This window comes from Agelaius phoeniceus, chromosome 12, assembly GCF_051311805.1.
Source record: "Agelaius phoeniceus isolate bAgePho1 chromosome 12, bAgePho1.hap1, whole genome shotgun sequence".
In the NCBI taxonomy this organism is placed as follows: Eukaryota; Metazoa; Chordata; class Aves; order Passeriformes; family Icteridae; genus Agelaius; species Agelaius phoeniceus.
This window is the reverse complement of record NC_135276.1, coordinates 4,133,192-4,154,583: the sequence shown is the minus strand read 5'-3', so window position 1 is coordinate 4,154,583 and position 21,392 is coordinate 4,133,192. Positions and strand designations below refer to the sequence as shown.

General features: G+C 42.9%; 1 long non-coding RNA gene across 1 annotated transcript in view; it reads left to right on the top strand.

The window, feature by feature from the left end:
- The first annotated feature begins 727 nt into the window (after nt 1-727).
- Nucleotides 728-21,392, top strand: part of LOC143695108 (uncharacterized) — a 91,111-nt gene continuing 70,446 nt past the window's right edge. The window contains exons 1-4 of the long non-coding RNA XR_013184031.1: nt 728-1,286; nt 4,753-4,902; nt 12,556-12,865; nt 14,319-14,357. This is a non-coding gene — a long non-coding RNA (uncharacterized LOC143695108). The remainder of the gene's footprint in view (nt 1,287-4,752; nt 4,903-12,555; nt 12,866-14,318; nt 14,358-21,392) is intronic.

The window sequence follows — 21,392 nt, the reverse complement described above, 5'->3', positions numbered from 1 at the left end:
GTGCCCGGGCCCCCTGGCAGAGCCGCCCCGCGCGGGCTCCGGGGCCACCGCCTCCTCTTGGGCTCTGTTAGTTGAGGCGGTGCGATAAAGTACAGAACAAACGTTTTATTGCTTTTCATCGGTACCGCCAGAGTTAAGCCTAAGACGGCAATGCCCAAGATTGGCTGGTTTCCGTACTTTTTACTTAAGTTTCTCCGCTCTTTCCTCCCACGTTGTTTGACACTTCTGAAGTGTCCTGCACCGGCTCCTTCGCACCCGCGGGGCTGAGGGGCTGCCATGGCTCCCTCCCGTGTCCCTCACATCCCCGCGGGGCTCAGGGGCTGCCATGGCTCCCTCCCGTGTCCCTCACATCCCCGCGGGGCTGAGGGGCTGCCATGGCTCCCTCCCGTGTCCCTCACATCCCCGCGGGGCTCAGGGGCTGCCATGGCTCCCTCCCGTGTCCCTCACAGCCCCGCGGGGCTCAGGGGCTGCCATGGCTCCCTCCCGTGTCCCTCACGGCCCCGCGGGGCTCAGGGGCTGCCATGGCTCCCTCCCGTGTCCCTCACATCCCCGCGGGGCTGAGGGGCTGCCATGGCTCCCTCCCGTGTCCCTCACGGCCCCGCGGGGCTCGCCGGGCCGGCAGCGGCTGCTGACGAGCTACAGCTGGGGGAATCTGCCGGGGAACGTAAGGAAAGACATGTTTTCTTTCCTCACACAGAGGATGGAGCTTAAATATTGGGATCTGCGTTCGGCAAATCTTTGCTCTGTGAACAAGCTGCCTTCACAAGAATATCAGTGAATGAAGTTTGCTCTCATGTGATATCAAAAAGCTGAATCGTAGCTTGGACACCTGGGCTCTTCCCTCAAGTTGTAACAGCCAAGGGTTTATTGATGGGAATGCCCCGTTCATTACTGGTTTCTAAGATGATACCTTGTTTATAAGATGTTTATAAGATGAAGATACCTTCCTGAGGCCATTTCAGAGAAGACCCCGGTGTAGGTGACCTGTTCTGAAAGTGCACAGGTTAGAAACATTTCCTCTGAAGACTTTGTGGTAACTGACAACGTGCGTCAGTGGGGCAAACAGCGAGGCAGTGGACGCTGGTTGTGGCGGGGTGGGACAAACAACCAGTGGAAACTGGGGGTGGGACAGGCAATGTCTGGTTTTGCACCTCAGTGAAGGAAGTTGGGAGGTTTCTGTGGTGACACCAATCTGATTTTCTTTGTCTTCACAATGAAAAGTATGACCTGACAACTGGTAAGCCTTTTGAGAAAATCCGTGGATTACTCTTAGAAAACTGATAATTGTAAGTGATTTTACTTTATACTGCTGCTTCATTCTGCTGCTTTTATAGAAAGGCTTACTGATTTTCAGAGGCTGAGATTTGTTTCCTAAGTTGATCTACTGCTCTGTTTCTGAATGAACTGCCTCACTAACCACTTCTAAAATGTCCTTTTATTGAATGACTATGTGATATTTACAAGAAGGTTTACAAGAAGAGTTACTTTTTGGACTATATAAACATTACTACTGTTCTCCTTTTAAAGACCATGAAATATATACAAAGACTGGAAACAAAGTTTCAGGTATTCAAAAGTAACCTGATGTATTAGTTGTTTCTTCTAGCTGCCCTAATTGATTCTTCATAGCTTTGTTTCTTAGAAACTCATGTATAGTCTAGTAGGTACCTCTGAAAGTCTCTACATGCTAGACTTATATAGATAAAATAATATATTTTGGGAAAGTTTTCTATGATAGCCTATTTCTTTTATAAAATCTAAAAAAATTAGTTTGAATGCCATTTTAAAAAGTACAAAAATCAAGAAATATGTGAATGAATGGTGTTTCTAACTGTACTGAGTTTCAAGAACCTAATGAAATTTAGGCTTAATTAACCTTTACAAAAAAACCCACACGATCATGTGAATGACACTTAGAAGTATAACACTGCACTTGTTTTCTTTGGCTGTGGTAAAAGTGCTGGTTTGCTCTGAAATATGTGTATTATCTTTGTGGTTTGTGAGGAAGATGGAAATCCCAGTCAGCCCTCTTCTACTGATTGGTGAGCAACAGAACCTGCTGGCTATGGGATGATGGAAATGAATACTAAAATTCAATTAACTCTAATAATCTTCAAATCAACTGATCAGTAGCTGCAGGATTTTTTAAAAAAGTATTCTGGCCAGTTTATAGGGCTTTGCCAGGGAAAATGCTAGACATTTTTACCTGTGTGTACTCTGCCTGCTGATAGGAATATTTTGGTTTGTAGTTGTTCTTCCTTACTGAAAGCCAAGAAGAACAACTAAGTGACTATACCAATTTAACAGGTAATAATAAGGAAAAACCTAACAGAAAGGTACCAGAAATCTCTCCTTAGGAGAGGCACTCAATGAACCATTAAAGCTGTGAAAAGCAGAGGAACCTTAAAGCATCTTGTCTTGCTATCCAGATTCACCTCGGGTGCCTTTTGAACCAGGCTAAAAGAGCTGGCCCTGGAGAACCATGGGGTGAAATCCCAGCTTCATCCCAGTGAAACCTTTTGCAGCAAAACCATGAATGAGTTGCCACGTCTCAGTGTAGCTTAGATGGCAGGATATTGTCTATTCCACCTTATAATTCAGCACCAGAGCCTGGGTTGTGAGTTCGATCCCAGAGGGCAGCACTGTGCCCCTTCCTTTGTGTGGGGCTGCTCCCAGGAGGATTAGGCAGCCTTTGTGGCTGGGCAGGGGGTACTTCCAGGGGCTTCTGACACACCAGACCCAACCTGCCCAAGCAGGGACCTTAAAAATGTCCATTTGAGGGGACCTTGCCCTGGGACTTTGCCCAGTCTTTGTATATATTTAGTGGTCTTTAAAAGGAGAACAGTAATACTGTTTATATAGTCCAAAAATAACTCTTCTTGTAAACCTTCTTATAAATATCACATAGTCATTCAATAAAAGGACATTTTAGAAGTGGTTAGTGAGGCAGTTCATTCAGAAACAGAGCAGTAGATCAACTTAGGAAATAAATCTCAGCCTCTGAAAATTTTCAGCCTCTGAAAATCAGTAAGCCTTTCTATAAAAGCAGCAGAATAAGGCATACACTTGCCTTTTTCTCAAGAAGCTTAGCATTAATTTCATAGGTGCTCCTCTGTGGCATCTCTGCCAGAATGTCCTGCCCCATGCAGGTAGAACCCTGTGGGCAGTGTAGCCTGGGTGCAGCTGTGCTGGTGATGGAGGAGGATGGTGGCTGTGCAGCTGCAGCACAGTCCCTGCCTGCCACATGAGACTGATTTCATCTATGGATTAAAGGGCAAGGGCTGCAGCCACAAATCTGTGCAAGTCACTTAATTTAGGATTGTAGTCCTGGACCACTGTAGAGAACTTAATTTTTCTCATTTGTCCCATGACAAGTTCTTTCCCTAAATCCATATAAAGAACACTGATTTACTGATTCTTTTCCCAGGGTGTGCATAATAATTTACTTTCCTTTTCAAAGTTTTAAGTGTTTTAGTACTGGTGAAGGATTAAGCAGGTGGCTGTTTACAACACAAGTTTTCAATATGCCCACATCCATAGCAGAACACTGGAGTGTAAAACAGCAGCGAGCCAGAGACCTGTTGGAAAAGACAGCAGTGACAAAGGTTGCCCACATTAACTGCCAAAAAACGCTCTTTCTTTATTTTCTTCCTATTTTTTTTCAGGCTGAGTGCCTGCCTGCTACACTGTGGTTTTTGCATGAGGGTGAAGAGAGGACTTTTCTCTGTTTGTGGTGCTGTTGGCTTATTTAGATTGTGTATTTTGTCCCATTGTTAATATAGTTTCAAAATGAGCAAGTCAGAGGGCATGCAGATTCTAATTAGTAGTTATCTGAGGCAACTCTTGGAGCAGAAAGCTCATTTAAATTGTTTTGGATTTGAACATACTGTATCTACTTGAGTGACAAAACGTTAGAAAGCAAAAAAGCCAAAGTTCTTTGTCGGAAGGCAATTGCTGCATAGCAACTGCATAGAGAGGATGCAGTGAAGCTTGCATGTATTCTCCTTTGTTGCTATTTTTGTCCTTATTTTCTTCATGTTCTGAAATGTACAGAAATTCTTGAAGTTGTTGGAATGAGTTATTTCATTCATTGCTACTTATGCTCTAAAAAAAAAGAGAAGCAAATAATGCAATTTGAGTTTTGTATTTTGGGAAGAAAAAAAGGAAATTTAATATGCTATTTGTGAAGGGATGCTGTGACTGTGTTTTCAAATGAATGTGATCTTTGATATATGGAAAGGAAGCAAGCTTAAAGAAATATCAAGATTCCCCGTGATAGCAGATAGTCTTCCCAGTCTCACTCCATTTTTGTATCCATTTACACAAATTTCTGTTTTCCTAAAATATAACCAACCTTACAAAACCAAAACTTACAAGAGTTATTAAAACATAATTCAACTTTGAACTTAATGGGCTCCATGAACAGCAGCTGGGATTCAGTTACTTGGAAGAATAACTTGTTTGTTGTATATTGTTAAATAAAACAGTGGGCTGGCTGGCTTAGCAAAAGGAAATGTGGAGACTAATTGGATTGTTGGTTAATTGCTAATAAACTTGTGAATAAGGTTTTCCACCTTGTGTCTGTGGGAGGCTCATACAGAATGTGGGAGACTGATCTCAGCTGTCCTCTGGATGTGCCCTGCCCAAGTGCATGTTAGAGGGGTTGGTTAGGATGTGCCACCCCTGCAGCTGATGGCTGGATTGGGCCTTTGGGCTCCCACTGCAAAGGGATTCTGGTACTCTGTGTTTCAGATCACACTTCTGGAGCAGGACTGAAACTTGTGGAGCAGGAGGATTAAACAAGAACACAAACAGGAGAAGGCCAGCCATTATTGGAAAGTGACATCAGTGGGAGGGACTCATAGGAAACCTTTCCACTTTAATGTGGATAGGTCCCAACAGGTAACTCTAAAACAAGCCCGGGTGCAGGTGGATCAGTTACTTGTTGAAAGCATCCTACTCTCCATCACCTTTCCCTATTGTGTTCAGTCTCTAAGACAAAAGTGAAAAACCATGACCTTTGTATTTCTGGTACTGTTTTCTACTGTACATCTGTTTTCAGAAAGCTGTAGAAGAAGAAGATACATGAGTATGTGGTTACTGTGTGACTCCCCAGTACCTACAGAAGGGTGTGTGGTTACTGTGTGACTCCCCAGTACCTACACAAGGGTGTGTGATTGTTGTGTGACTCCCCAGTACCTACACAAGAAAGGTGTATGACTGCTGTGTGACTCCCCAGTACCTACAGAAGGGTGTGTGATTGTTGTGTGACTCCCCAGTTCCTACACAAGGGTGTGTGATTGCTGTATGACTCCCCAGTACCTACAGAAGGGTGTGTGACTGCTGTGTGACTCCCCAGTACCTACACAAGGGTATGTGACCCTGTGTGACTCCCCAGTACCTACAGAAGGGTATGTGACCCTGTGTGACTCCCCAGTACCTACACAAGGGTATGTGACCCTGTGTGACTCCCCAGTACCTACAGAAGGGTATGTGACCCTGTGTGACTCCCCAGTACCTACACAAGGGTATGTGACCCTGTGTGACTCCCCAGTACCTACACAAGGGTATGTGACCCTGTGTGACTCCCCAGTACCTACAGAAGGGTGTGTGACCCTGTGTGACTCCCCAGTACCTACACAAGGGTGTGTGACTGCTGTGTGACTCCCCAGTACCTACACAAGAAGGGTATGTGGTTACTGTGTGACTCCCCAGTTCCTACACAAGAAGGGTATGTGGTTACTGTGTGACTCCCCAGTTCCTACACAAGAAGGGTGTGTGACTGCTGTGTGACTCCCCAGTACCTACACAAGGGTGTGTGACTGCTGTGTGACTCCCTAGTACCTACACAAGGGTGTATGATTGTTGTGTGACTCCCCAGTGCCTACACAAGAAGGGTGTGTGACTCCCCAGTTCCTACACAAGAAGGGTGTGTGGTTACTGTGTGACTCCCCAGTACCTACACAAGGGTGTGTGACCCTGTGTGACTCCCCAGTACCTACACAAGGGTATGTGGTTACTGTGTGACTCCCCAGTTCCTACACAAGAAGGGTGTGTGACTGCTGTGTGACTCCCCAGTACCTACAGAAGAAGGGTATGTGACTGCTGTGTGACTCCCAGTACCTACACAAGAAAATGAGGAATGTCTGTTTGAAAAGGAAAGGCAGAATCTTTTTCTCTAACTCAGTCAAGTAGGACAATGTCCAGAGTAGCTTTTATTGTGGGTAGCTACTCTTCTCTTTAATAAGAGCAACAGGAGAGAGGCTCCATCAGCTGTGGAACTGTTCTGGCATTATGTTAAAGAGCTCATGGAATCATAGACTGTGCTGAGCTGGAAGGGACTCCAAAGGATGACTGCAGTCCAACTCCTGGCCTTGCACAGAACACCTCCAAAATCACACCATGTGCCTGAGAGCAGTGCCAAATGCTTGGACTCCAGCAGGCAGTGGTGTATCCCCTCTGAATTCTGCTGTGTACTGCATTTCTTGGGCATTGGGAAGAGACACAGGTAGGGCTGACTGTGCTGACAAGCAATGGTTCCATGGCCCTCTGCAGGATCTGGGAACTTTAATTCTGCAATTTAGGAATCTCAGGACATTCTATAGGCAGTGTCACTGTGCTTTGTGCTTCTCTAGCAGGAGTGTTGGTCTTATACACAGCAGGGGCTTCCTGGTGTTGATAACTCCATAGCTTCTATAAAGGACAGTATTTTGCCAGAATATGCAGAAATGTGCAGAAAATTCAGGGCCAGCTTCTTCACATCCTTTGAGCAGCACACTTTTATCTGTAGATTCTGGTGACTGGAGTGTTTGCTGTCTTTTAGGTAGATAATTCATCAGGTATGAACTGCTAGATACTTAGATGCCATTAAATACATAGATATCTGTGCAAAAAATCTATTTCTAAATTTCCATTTACATGAAATGGCCCATTTAATGTTCAAATTCCATCATTCTATCCTCCCTTCAAAGACATTTCATGACAACTCATAAGTAGATGAGTGTAAGTAAATGATGTGTAGAGTTATTTGTGGGTGGTTGATGAATGAGGTTTCTGGAAGCAGAGTTATTGAAAGAACCTAGATTGAATTAAGCATTGCTTCATTTGGTGTGTTATGAGAGTATCTTGAAATGCAGGGTGAAAGGGAATGAAAGGATGATCAGTTTCAGAATAAGCACTTGTTTTATGCATCTTTTTAAAGCTCTCTGACAACACTGTAGTATTTCAACATTTCACCACTATAAAAAGCAAAAAGATTGTCTTAAATCACTAATCTAAATTGTGCCTGTTGACTCAGGCATTTAGCTTGAGGTTCACTGGAACTTTTCATATCTTTTACAGAAGGAAGAGAATCATCAGGTCCTTGTCCTCTTCATTGCTGCCTTCCCTGTCCTTCCCTATCCTGCATATGAGTGCTAGATCCTTTCTTTCTTCTTGCACCACTTTTTCAGCTAAACATCAGCATCCCAACTTTACACCATTTCACCAGTCAGCTGAGATTGTCCTGAATTTTATCCCTCACTTCTGCATTTGGTAAACCCATGAGTTTTTAGTCTCTGTTTTATCACTCAAAGTGAATTTTATTGGTCCCTGGATAGATCCCAGGAGAATCACTCAGAAATTTCTTTCTGGCTTGCCAGTACATTTTGAATAATTAAATCAAGAGGGGGGGGGGGGTTTATTATTAGTTTTTAAAAACTATTTACACAGGTAACATCACAATTAAAACTTGGCTTTAATTTCATATCTTCTAGCTTATGAACATACCACATTTGGCAGAGTTAAAAGCTCTAGTTTAAAGGAAGCTACTTCATCTCTGCCACTTCCTGTTTATCTACTGAAAGAAGTTCCCCATCAGACACGAAAACCACGAGTCACATAATGCCCTCTCTGCAAACTCTTGTCACAGAAGTGCACTAGATGGCACTCTGGATCTGTGTTTTACACTAAATGTGATCTCAATTGCCTCCTCTGATGATTCTTGTAAGTACCTACTTTTTGAAGTTTGGCATCTAAGTTTAAGATTAAAATGACTGTAGCTTGTCTAAGTGGGTTTGGGTTCATGTTGTCATTAATGTCTCCCCCCTCCCCCCAGTAATCCTTCAGCATCTATTTCTAAAGCACAATTTTATGTATTTATGCCAATGAGGGGGTAATCCAGCTCTGTGAGGGCAGCTGGGACATGTTCCAGTGTTGGCTGTGCACTTGTGTATCCATGTTTGATGCATGAAGGAACAAAATAGGAGGAGCAGAGGATGGGGATCATTCTACCATGTGTTCTCCCAGTCTGAGTATGGCTCAGATATAATTTGAATGAAGGCATGAAGGTTGATGAGACCAGCCATTATTACCATGATCCATAGGTATATATATATAAATAGGTATTACCAGGATCCATAGAAAAGGTATAGCCTGTGCTAAAGACTTTAAGTAACATTAGTTTTGCTAATGGCATTAGCTCTGGAATTGTGTTTCTGATTGTATTTAAGTTGCCTGAAACCATACCTACTGCTTCATTTTGCTAGCATCATGTGAGCACAGCTTGGATCTATTGACTCTGCTCATGCTGGGTGCTCTGTGGGCTCCTACAATGGTTTGGGGAGTGTGGATTCTGCTTTTTCTGGGGCCCAAGGCATGGCTGTGTGGCTGTGCTGTGGGCTGTAATCAAGGTGCTGGGGCAGGGCAGCTTTCTGCATGTAGGGAGCAACTCAGCTGCCAGAGGAAATCTCCAGACTGCTACTTCAATGATTTACCAGTGAGACATGGTGGGGTACACTGCTGTCTCCTGCCTTTTTGAATATTGTCTCCTGATAGTTGATTTTGTTAAGGCAAAGTCAGTGGTGCTTAACTTACCTTGTCTTGGCTTTGCCTTCAAAGGGCAATGCTTAGGATGCCAAGTTAACTTCATTCATCTAGGATTTTAGAGCTCCCTCTCAACTCTTCCTGACCTGTGAACACTCCTGAGTCTTCCAGGACAAAATAAAACAAGTTAGCTGAGCCACCTGACAGTGGTTTGAATGAACTTGTTTGATTTTGCCCTAGAACTGGCTAGAAGTGCTTACACAGCCAGTTACTGGGACTCAGCTGTAAGATGTTAACAGCAGAGAAACAGAAAGGAGCAGCTTTTTAAAAGGCCTGTGAACTGTGTGCCCTGGGTGAGAGGCTTTGTATTAGGCTGTTCTGTTTCCCTGGGAGAGATAAGGTGTGCTTCTCTGGCCTGCTCCACCTGAGGAGCTCAATAAAAAGCTGCCATGTCTCAGCTGTACCTTTCCTGCAAAGGAGTGTTCCTTCCCTGTGCAGCACAGATGGCATTCCTGTACCCAAGGTATCCAGTGGAGCCACACAATGTGCTTTACAGGGCTGCCTGTGGTGGAGGCTCCATTGCAGAGCCTTATTTTGTTCTGTTCTTCAGAGAATGGGGAAGGCAGTCTGGCACTCTAGGTTTTCTAACAGCCTCTGAATACAGAAATGCTTTTTGTTCCCACTTTTGTTAATAAGCCGGTGCATCCATTGGATCATGGAATAGTAAGAAAATTATAACACTTTTTATCTGTACAACATTATAATTTTTGAGAAGGATAACAAAGTTAGAACATGTATCATGCTCTTCACTTAATGTGAATATTGGTGAATATGTGCACAGAGAACCACAATAAAGTAGATTCCCCTGTTGTCCAGGAGTAAATCTGTCTGCAAGATGAAGAGTTGTCCTACAAACAGAAATCTAGACTTCGTTTAAGTGATGTAAGAACCTTATAATAAGAGAAAGGTTCCAAAAAGTGCTTTTTCCAAAAATGCTTCGTCATTATGTTTGCTTATCACCACCACTCTTGAACACCTGAAAACTGTGTGTGGTATGGACTGTGGGTAGCTTGCCTTGAGGCTCATCAAAAGGAAGGCAAAACTACTGCAAAATGTGGAAGGGAAAGCGAGGGGCAGAATTTGCCTTCCCACCCCCCCTCATCCCCGGAGGCCGCCCAAGGAGCACCGCCGGTGCTGCAGCCCTGGAGGTGAGGAGTGAGCTGTGGAACCCCTGCTCCTGCTGCTGCTGCGGTGAGAGCAGCCCGAGGCTCGCTGCAGCGATCTGGCACCGCTCCTGCATCCCGGAGGACGGGCTGCCCATTCCAGAGATCGGAGACGGCAGATAAGGCGCTTCAAACAGCAGGAAAAAAAAACAAAAAAGGGCAAAAAACTGCTCTGCTCCCCCATCCCTTCCCAGCAGCACCTATCCTATGCTTTTTAAAGGAACCTTGGCTTTTTCTAAACTTTTCTCTTTCTTTCTCTTTGCTTCCCTTACTGTTAAACAAAAATATATTTTTTTTTGCATCAACATTTTATCTCGTTTGGTTTTAATCTAGTTTATGGGAATATTTGGAACCTTCAAAGTTCTTTCTGGTTTATACATAGAGACTTAGCTTTCTTTGTTCCTCTGGGTTTAAATCAGATCATAACAAGTGCATTGTACTTAGAGTTCACACATGTCCCCTCCAGTACTTACTTATTAAATGAGTTCACAGAAACTACACTGTAAACCTGCTGGAATAATTTTTATGAAATAATTTTCTCTGGTAAAGAGGGAAAACAGAGCTGCAAGGAAGTTAAAACCTGGGCTTGGCTTCCCCACTAATGACAAAGCCAGGCCCCAGAATTTGCTGAGACAGAGATGACAGGCTCTCGCAAGTACATTGGGTCATCCACCTACCCCTCCTTTCTGGTTGCTGCAGGGTACAGGTGCACTCAGACAAAAAGGACTGGCCTTGCTTTTGAGCTTTTTTTGTTGCTTTTTTTGCTAACACATAAGCAAAGCAGGAGCGAGATGTAGATAATGCAATACACCTGTTCAAGTGCACTAGACCAGCACCACCTGAGCTTTTTCCCCTCACAGTGCTTGAAGAATATGCACTGCAAGAGTGCTGCAGCACTGTTGGTTTTCTGTCAGTTCTGGGTGGCCATTTTAAAATGTCAGCCTTGATTGTGAGTGCTTCCCAGTAGGAACACTTTGGGTTTAAGGAAAAGCTGCATGGGAGCATGGATGCTGTGTGTAGGTGGGATTGCCTGTGAGCCCATTCACTCACACCTGCTATGTGCACCAGCCCACAAAACAGTGAATGAAGCTCAGATACTGGTGCATAATGTGGTCTGGTTTCTTACCTCTCTGGACTTGGTTGCATACCTCTAAACCAGATGTTTCCTTCCTGTTACAATCTGCCTGGAGAGTTATATGTTTTACATTATCCTTTGGTGTTACCAGTGCTGGACCTTTTCAAGAAGAGGAGGCACAGGACGCCTTTTCTTTGTGTTAGGCTTTGACAGCATCATTGCAGGGGTAGGGGATTTGCTGTGGAGTGCATCATCACAAACATTTTTGATGATAGCATCAGATTTTTCTCCTTCTTGCCCTTTTCCTTTGGAAGAGGTTAGGCTCTTTGGCCTGATGAAATCCAGCAGGTGGGTGAGTGCAATGAGATTTTTTGGCTGCACCTCTCAGTAGAGTTACTGAGAATGCAGAGGGCCCTCATCCCAAATAGGGAGCAGCCTGATCAAATGCAAGTAGAATCAGAAGATTCTCCAAGGCAGGACATTTCTTCTTTCTGGAGCAACTCACCAATAGAGAAGTAGATTATGTTGGAAGCAGCTGGGCTATTCTCTGTGTGTGTGTGCATTTGGCTGATGATCCTTCATGTGATCACATCAGTCTCATGGAAATATGCAGTTTTGGCTGGGTGTTGGTATTCTCATGGTGTTGGTACATCAGAGTAAGGGAGGGGAGTTTGTAAATTATGAAAGGTTCAGTCCCTAACAGAAAGGAGGACCAGAATCTTCCTTTACTGGTAATCTCACTGATCTGTCTTCCAGTATCCTGTATGTTGACAGAGCAGAGACTGCTGCTTTTTCACTGTAATTTCAGTGGCTTCTTTCAGTACTCTGCCTTTAGTACTCCTTTCTTGATACCCTGCTTATGTGCTTACATGCCTCCTGACCATCTTCATACTCCTTTCAAACTTGAAAGATATGGACAGACAGGCATACACATAGCATGACTTGAAATTCTCATTTTCTTGGGAAATCTTGTTCAAAAGTATTCAAGAGCAGCTAGTCCTGAAGTACTGAGGTGCAGGAATCTGGCACTACATGATGCATACTGTTGGAAATATTGATAATTTAGACCTTGTATTACCTGCAGAACTATAGGACAACAGACTGTTCAGCAAGTGCTATTAATGAAATGTGCCTAAGTGCTTTATTGAACAGGAACCATGGTCCAGACTGTGGCACATGAAACCTTTTCAGATGGAAAGTCTCAAATTGTTGAGTCAAGTCCTGTAGTGTTTTAGGAATAGCTCAGGAAGCTGCTGACAACTCAGACAAAATGGTGTTTTTCTACCTGAGCTATTGGTCATTCAAAGTGAGCTCTCACCAGATCTTTGGGGCTTTGGGGAAGCCAGTAACAAGTCAAAGAATCTTGTTTAAATTGGTTGTAGCTGAATGCTGCTCTTGCTTCTGAGGCTTGATCTATTCCTTTAATTCACCAACAACATCTGCTTCTTTCCACAGACAATTCCCAAGATGACCTCTCGAAGGAAAGGGAGCAAGCACAATTTTCTGCTGTGCTGGTGATTCTCAGTGGAGCAATCCCAGGTGTGTGCAGAAGGCCAGAGCCAAGATGAACACCTGCATGCTTCACCTTCTCCTCTTTGGTTACCCAGCAGTGCTTGCTGATGGCACCACGTGGTGCAGGCTGCTCAGCTCCTGAAATCCAACAGGCATGCTTCAACACTTGGCAAGGTCTGAGAACCAACATGCACCTGGGTGTTCTTTCTGCTATCTGCTGTTATGTGCTACCAATACTTAACAACATCTAAAGGTCAGTGCTTTCATTTCTGCTAGTTTCTAGTCACACTATTTTCTGTCTTCATATACATATCTCCTGTCTGTTCCTCCCAATATACCCTTATGTGCATTTTATCTTACATGGACAAAGTATAAGTGGAGCTGGTTAGAAGTTTTGTTTGACTAGAGGCTTCCTGTAAATGGCAACCAGAGGGCCTGGCCCACCCCTGTGGCACAAGCTTTTAAAGTCCCATTATTGCTCTGAATCACACCTTCATCTTCACACCCTGAGTCATATATTAAAATAAAACTGTGGGAAATAATAAAACCCAGTTATATGAATGCATTTTTTATTATAAGAGTTCTTCTTTTTTTTTTATTACTGCTTTGAGGCTAACTCATCATCTTTTGTTATGTTCATTACAAAAGGTTTTGCTCTAGTCCCTATTAACTTGAAGGGAAAGGAACAGAGTGCACAGACAGAACAGTTCCTTGCTGGCATCCATTCCCTTGTCCTCAGTATTCCTCAGTCTTTACCACAGCTGCTCTCAAGAGCCTTCTGGGGCAGGCTGGGTTACAGGGAGGATTGACAAGGCAAGTTTGCAGAGCACAACTCAGAAAAGGGGGACAGATGAAGTTCTCTTTAAGTCCCATACCTAGCTCCTGTTTTTCCAGGTACTCCTGATACAGCTACTGTCCTTTTTCAAGCAAATAAACAATTTTCAGCTTTGCCCCAGCAAAGTGAGAAGTTTTACTCAGTCACAAAGAGATAGAAGATGAGATTCGAGGGGAGGGGGGGAAGAAAAAGAAAGTAAAAGACAGAAAACTTGTTTATATTTACTAATTAGAAAAGTGGGTTGTTTCCATTTAAAAAGGAATATTCTACAAGACCATGTTTTTGTTAAGTATTTGGTCTCTGTAGCCTGGGGAAATAGATGGAGCCCTTTTCTTTCTTGGGCTTTCTAAATTTAAATATTTGTATCTTGACTGAAGCTTGAGAAATTCCTATTCATCTTCAATTTTAGATTGTACTTGTTGATCACAGCAGTACCAGGACTCCTTGCTCAAAATACAGCACATAATCTGTGCCATTTTCTCTCACCCTAGGATGGAGCTGAATGTACAGAAAGTGAGTCCTGACCCAATATTCCACTGGAGCTGAGCATCATACCAAAAGAATTCCTTTGTGCACCTCTGGCTACAGTTTCCAACTTCCCCCCTTGTTCCCCCTGCCTTTTCTCTCTTCTCTTCTCTTCTCTTCTCTTCTCTTCTCTTCTCTTCTCTTCTCTTCTCTTCTCTTCTCTTCTCTTCTCTTCTCTTCTCTTCTCTTCTCTTCTCTTCTCTTCTCTTCTCTTCTCGCACAAGCCTTACCTGTGCTCTAGGAATAGTCTGATATTCAAGATTTGCCTCCATTGCAGGACTTTCTGCCATTCCTGGCACACATTTATCCAGCTCATCTTAATTTCTTTTGGCTTTTCAAAGAACAGGTGCTTCAGAGACTGCAGCCTGAAGGTCTGATGCAGCAGGTGAGTCAGAAGGTGGCTTCCTATTTCCTCTATGGGGAGGGGATGCTAAAATCCTCATTACAGATTTGCTGTAGCTTTTTTCCTGAATTTTCTCATAGAGGCACTACTCAAAAAGATATTTTTATGATGTGAGCTTCTGTTACTCTAAAATTCTGCTGCCACCAAACTTTCCATTCATAGAACACCCAACAATTCTCTGGTGGTGAGGACTTGTGGTGGATGACTTCCCAGTAGATTTTTTATATGCCTACTTTTGTCTGTTTCTGAACATGGATTAGATAATGCTCCATCATCAGAAATACATTAAATGTTCCCTGACAGACCATCCACAAATCATTTAAATAGCATTCTTCTGTTTTACTGAATGTCTTTTTAGACATATATTATTCTCTGCTTAATAAACCATGCAGGATCTTAAACTGTGGCAAGTCTACTTGATCTCCAAGGAGTGCATGTATTTTAAAATTATTTTACCCATAGACTCATTAAATCATGAGGTATCTTCTGCTTCACAGCTAAGAAATAAATAAAAATTCCTGTCAGGTAATTAAAAAACCCAACAGACCAAGGAACTGGCTCTTGAAAGACACTTTAGATCAGCAGGATATCCCCATGTAGACCAAATGCCTGGAAACTGAGAGTCATCTGAAAATAATGTACATGATGGTTTAAGTCTCTGGACACAGTTGTGAAATCCCTGCAGGTATTTTACTCCCTGTTTCTCAGTAATTCAGGTGACTTTTCTGCGGCTCATGTCTGGAGAGCTCCCATGGAAACAAAAATTAATGACAGAAATAGAGCTGAGGGAAACACATTACACAGACTTCATAGAAACTCCTAATCCATGAGATCTAGCATCTTCTATGGAGGATATTGAAGAATGGATTTGCTGACTGTACAAACATAAGGCTTGTTACAGGCCCCTTTCACTTACTGGCCTTCTGAACCTGTTCATCCAAGTTCCAATGCCCACCTCTTCTGGTCCTGAGTTATTGTAAGAACTGACATATTGTCTGCTTCATTCTTTCTGTTCCTGTGGTTTGTCAGAGCTTCTGCCTTTCTGAAAAGAAGTGAATTAAGGGAAGTAAATGATAGCTTTGAATCTGGGTGTTTATCCACAGGGAAGCTGTTCATGGTCCTTTTCTTTGTGTGAGTAATTGGTCTGGTCCTGGGCACAGGAGCTAACATTTTACATGCAGTGAATGGGTGACTTATATCTGTGACAGTGGGGCCTGTGGGGAGATAGAATAACTGGGAAATTCAGTTCTTATAAATCTATAAAAATAGCTAAGAGGTGTAATGTACTGTAATACTGCCACATTAGCACACACCAGGCTGTCTTTTTATTGTTTTGATATGCAGCAACAGCTTTATAGCTGTTGCAAAAGGTGTTATAAAGCTTTGTTTCAGCATGGAGGATATTCCAAATCCAAATTTTGTTTCATTTTTATGTGGTTTCAGAAAACTAATATTAACTAGAATACATTTGCATTTACCCTGCTTGTCACAATTACAAGGCAGGTGCAGAAATAATGAAAGTTAGTTTCATTTAATAGCAAAGATTCAGCAATGTTTGTGCTATCCAGCTGTCTATTTTTTCCCTTTTAAGTGAATTGAGAACCAGAGCTTGTGATGCACAGTCACTGTCTTCAGTTGCCTGGTCTTTCTTTGCCTCTCTTTCCCCATGTCTCCACAGGGTATCTCAGGAGAGCCTGGTGTGTAGGGCAACTAACACTGAGAGTCAAACATGCAGTGTCAGGGCCCAAACAGATGGAAGCAAGGTAGCCAAAAGTGTGTTGTAAAGTGACAAACACCAGTGACCAGTTTGTAAAGTGACAAACAGCACTGGTGTTTGTAAAGGGACAAACACCAGCACTGTTTTATTCCTGAGACAGCACCTCAAGAGGCATTTGATGGTCAGTGGTAGCTATGCTCACTCTCCCCATTAACGTCACCCTTCTTCCCCTGCAAAAAATCTCCAGACTGCTCCTTACACCCCCAGGCTGTTCTCCCTCCTCCTCCCTCCCTTTCAGTGGAAAAGGCTCTCTTGTTGTCTTTGTGACTTACATTCATTATTCTCTTCATAATTTGCATCCTCTTCCTGACAAGGAAGGGAGGAGGAGGTGGTGAAACTCAGAGGCAGCTAACACCATGATAAATCAGCTTGCCTGTGCAGAGATACACAGTGTTTCCCCTCCTGAAGTCCCCAGTGGGACAACTGTCAGGGTCTTTCTTTTGTTACTCCACTATCCTCTTGCAGAGCAACAAGTGGTTTTTTGCAGCAGTTCCCAGAGAGAGGTAGCACAGAGCACAGCAGAGAAGCTCTGTGGTGTGATAGATTTTTATTAGGACCTGGTGCTCATCTGCATGATGCCTAGACTAGGGGGAAAAGCAGTTCTAAAAGGAGGCCAGGAGCAGAACAGCTTCCACCCTAATACTGACTTATTTTACTCTTCACTCTCTGAAAAGTGAAGCAGCTTGGAATGCTAAACTTCCCTCACTGTGTTCCCCTGAGAAAACACCCTGACCTCTCCTCCTGTGGGTTTGTTTGGGTTTGTTTTTGTGGCTGTGCTGTGTTCATAACCATGAATTTCTGTCCTGTGACCCAGGAAGCCTGACTAGAGCAGTGTCCACAGCCTACCTGGAAGTTTTGGTGCTTTTTTGCTACCTACATGTGAAGTTGCTTGCCTTAGGCTGACTTCTTGCCTACCTCCATGCTAGCATCTCTCTGCCATCCTCAGCATATCACAGGTGATACCACCTAAAGGGCTGGGACTTCAATCCTTTCCTGAATTTTCAGTTTCTTGGTTCACCTACAAAAGAGGGGATTTGGTTTATTTCAGTCTGTACAACAGAGCTGATGACAAAGTACAACTCATGCTCTTTCTGAAGCTGTCAAGAGAGGACAGCTAGAACAAATGTTTGCACTTAGAATTATTGCTGTGCATTCTGGAAATACCATATACATATCATTCCTTAGTGGTTTAGGCTGTGTCTGTCCAGCTGATTCTGGCTAATCCTGTCCTGGGGCTCAGACCTGCAAAGCAGTGAACAGTCAGGTTATTGTGGAGAACTTGACCTCACAGAGGTTAAGAAAATAAAGGTTTCAACAGACAGTTGACCTAACATTATGCATGTATTTCCTGTCCTTATGTACTCTGTTTAGTGTCAACCATACTTCAGGTGTTTAAAATAATAGTAAGTTTATCTTTCAGGTAAGAAATGTCTTCTGAGGCTCAAGTTTTCTTATGGCTGGGGTTGTATGAGAACTAAATAAATTCAATGTCCAAATAATGCTTAGTGTTTTAGTTCTAAAGATGACAAACATTTATATGTATTTAGCCTGTGCTTCACATGGTTAGAGAAGTAGAGCTGAGGAGGTTTGGATGTACATTTGGTTGTTAGAGGGAATTGTTTTAATGGTAGTAATGTTGTCCAGGAACTTTGCCCAATTTTTGTTCATTCTCTTTCTGGTCAGTGGAAATCTCAGGTCTCTTTCTCAGCATTAAAATGGGGATCATATGTAATTATTTTTTGTGTAAAATTTGACATCTGTGTCCAGGTGATTCTAGAAACATTGCTAAAAATGAGCAAACCACCTTGGAAATGATGGCTTCTATGATGTCCATAATGGCTATTTTGTGCAACTCTTCTGTAGAGCTTGTTACATTAAAAATATCAAAATACTTCTGAGATTAACTAAGAAAACAATATAATCTGATATCTTTTAACTGACTCTGCTTTATGTTGGTACAGTGTATATATTGCTGATAATTTTTCTTTTACATTATACCAACAGACAGTAACTCTAGCTGAAAAGTATCATCACAACAGCATTGTTGAGGAGAAGGATGAGTACTGAACACAGACTTTAAGGGGTGAATGTTAGAAATTAGTCCTTAATTCTTTTTCAGGTAGGTAGTCCTAGTTAATATCCACATTTCAATTTTAGTGGTAATAACAATTAGATCACCCTGGTTATCTTGTGTGATAATGCACAAATCAGCATAATTTGCCAGAACTCTGGAGCTGCTATGACAGGAACCATAAGAGATGGGGTGAATTTGAGTCTGTATGCTGGATTCTGCTCCTCACTATGTCTCTCTGCATCTCTTCCTGTGCTGCTAAGGGAAGGGCTGGCCTATTCCTCTCTTCTGGCAAGAGAGACATTGCCCACATTCTTTTCCCTCTACTCAGAAGTGAGCTGGGGTCAGTACTTTGCTATGTGAGACAGCTTGCATTCTTTTCCTGCACTCTTCCATGGTTGTCTTTCAAACAAACAAAAAAACCAACCAACCTGAAACAAAAACCCAACCCTTCCCCCTACAAAACCCCACGTTTGCCTAAAGCAGGCCTATTTCTGGTTTTGTGGTGTGTGAAACAGTGATTTCACTGTTGATAAGGCAGCTGAATAAAGTCTACCTGCTTTCCATTAGGGTAATACAGTATTTATTTCTTCATGGTAACCCATAGTTGTAGTGGGATTTCATCTGCTCTGCACCACTCTTTACCAGAATCAGCCTTTCTCCTGTGTTTTCCATGGAGAGGGGATAATAGGGGGAAAGCATATTTGAGGTTAGTATTTTCTATATATTTTTTTTTCCTTCAAACATTGTTTTTACACTGATTCCCATACAGGAGCCCACATAAGTCAGAAAATCTGTTTTACCTAATGGCAAATGCAGATAAAGCTTGCTTATAGGAGAGCCATTTTAACTTCCTTAGTACTGGCTCTATTGTAGGATTTGCAGAGGATAATATAGACCTCAAGTGCCTTAATTTTTCAAAGCTCTAATGTTAGAAGAGTTGTAAAAGTTCTCTTCACAACTTGCTTGGATTCACTTTCACTTTTGGGATTCCTCAGTTACTGTGGATCACATGTACTAAATGAGGGGATTTGGGTTTGTTCTTTCCTTGTCAGCAGCACCTCTGAGGCAAAGTTCAGCACTTAAAAATACCAGAAGTAATTCCAAGGAAGAATTGAAAGATGAATGTAAACATGAATGTCAATAATTTTGAAGTATAACACCCTTGATGTAATTTCTGATCTGAAACTGTTTTGACACCAATGAATGCCATGTAGGATCTGATTGGGTAAATGGAGAGTAATGCCATGAGATGCTGGCAAAGCAGGTGTTAAACTCAACAAGATGTGTTTGGAGGATTGGGGCCCCAAACGTGATTCTGTGGTTTCATCTCGAGCTGTGGGTGAGTAGGTGTATGCTGTATGACAGCAAGGTTGCTGTAGTAATTATTCATTAGCTTTAAATAACAGGGTAATTATGAAGTTAAAATTCATATACCCCAACACACCCATTTTTCCTAGCCTTTCAATTTCTGCAGAATGCCTACAGCCCTCTCCTTTGTGTTGTAAAACAGGGCACTAGCCCCAGCTGTACATGGCTGTTTCTTTGATTTTTGCATGCTCCTTGCAACAAGAATGTTAACTGGGGTGAAAAGGTAACATGAATCAGGGAGGCCAGCACCAGAAGAAAATAAAAGGCTCATTTTCTCCTATGCCTCCAAGGATAAAGAAGATCACTCTGGCACTCATAAACACATGTATACTCCACACAGGATGGGTTTCTCTGTGAAATTCTCAAATTAATCTGGTTTTGTTTAAATTTCTGTTCACTTCTATTCTAGGGCAAAAAACAACCAGAGCAAAGATGAAGAGGACAAGTGGCAATATTTTGGAATGACAGGATCCATTCTGGTATTCTATATGCTAGATATTTAACTATCAGCTGCTTTTGGGTGACAAGTGAACTTATGTTACATAGGAGGGACAGACAGAGTTGGAATGCTTCTGAATAAGAGTTCAGATCCAGGAGCTGCTTTATCTCACATAGATTGAACCTAATTCAGTGTTTTCAGAATCTGGGAATGAAGTCTGCAAAAATGGCTCTGCCTTTATGTGTGCAGCTGAGGACCATTGCCTGTGATACGCTGTGGCTGGTTCTGCATGCTAGCTCTGATTTACTCACTCAGTAAATTTACTCACTCAGTAAATCAGGGCTGCTGCAGCACGTGGGGCAGCACCTGGCCTGTGATGTGATGTGAGCCTGTACTGGCAGCAGGGGAAAGGCCCTTTGCACACTGTGAATAATCATAATCCACGGCAGCCCCTCCTACAGAGCCTGTGCTGGACACCCCAAACCTGCCCTGCACACGGGGGCCCTCACCCTGTGCAAGGGCTGGGTGGCTCAGCAAGGGCAGGGTGCTCAGCACTGCTCTCCTGCCTGGCCTGCCAAGGACACACTGTCACTGTTACTGTCACTGCTGATTTCTTTTACTGAATCACTCATTTTGCTGATCTTGACAATTTAATGCTGCAACCACAGGCTAAGGGTTCATTCTCTGTTTCCTGTCCATCATATTGTGACTGTCCAGTGGAATGTCATGGAGCTTGTGCCTGTAAAGGTATTTCTGGCTCAGGCCTTCACACAGGCTGGGGTATATGTGACATGTCTCACATTGCAGATGAATTTTCAGTGCACTGAATTGATGGGATAGAAGGAGTCAGCAACAGTACCACATTTGTTTGTTTTCAGATGTGTCTTCTTCAAGGTCCAGCCTGGTGAGTCTGCTCTGGGATCTGACAATGAGCTTTCTGAATGAGATCAACCAGGTAGTTCTGAGTTTGTAATCCCAGATATATCTTAAATGTGAAACTAAGCTTAATGCCTCGTGCTCTTGCAGTTTTTTCTTGCCACCTGATCATATTTGCAACTTGGTATCAGTAAAGTGCTAATAAACTCTAAGTGAGTCATCTGATGAGTTAGGCAGGAGCTTATGATCTTATATGAAATTGCATATAACATTTTTCTCTTCTAGTGGAGATGATGTGAGCAAAGATGGGATTCTAAAAAGATCTGTGTGGACCATGGTGTGTTCTGAACCCAGAGCTGAAATAGTTCTAGTCTGGTGCATTTTCTAAGGTGAAACACTGACAAGAGTGCAGAGTTGGACAGACTTGTGATAAGGGAAGAAATAAATTGAAACTTGAACTTTCTGAAGAAAACTATGTTGCTG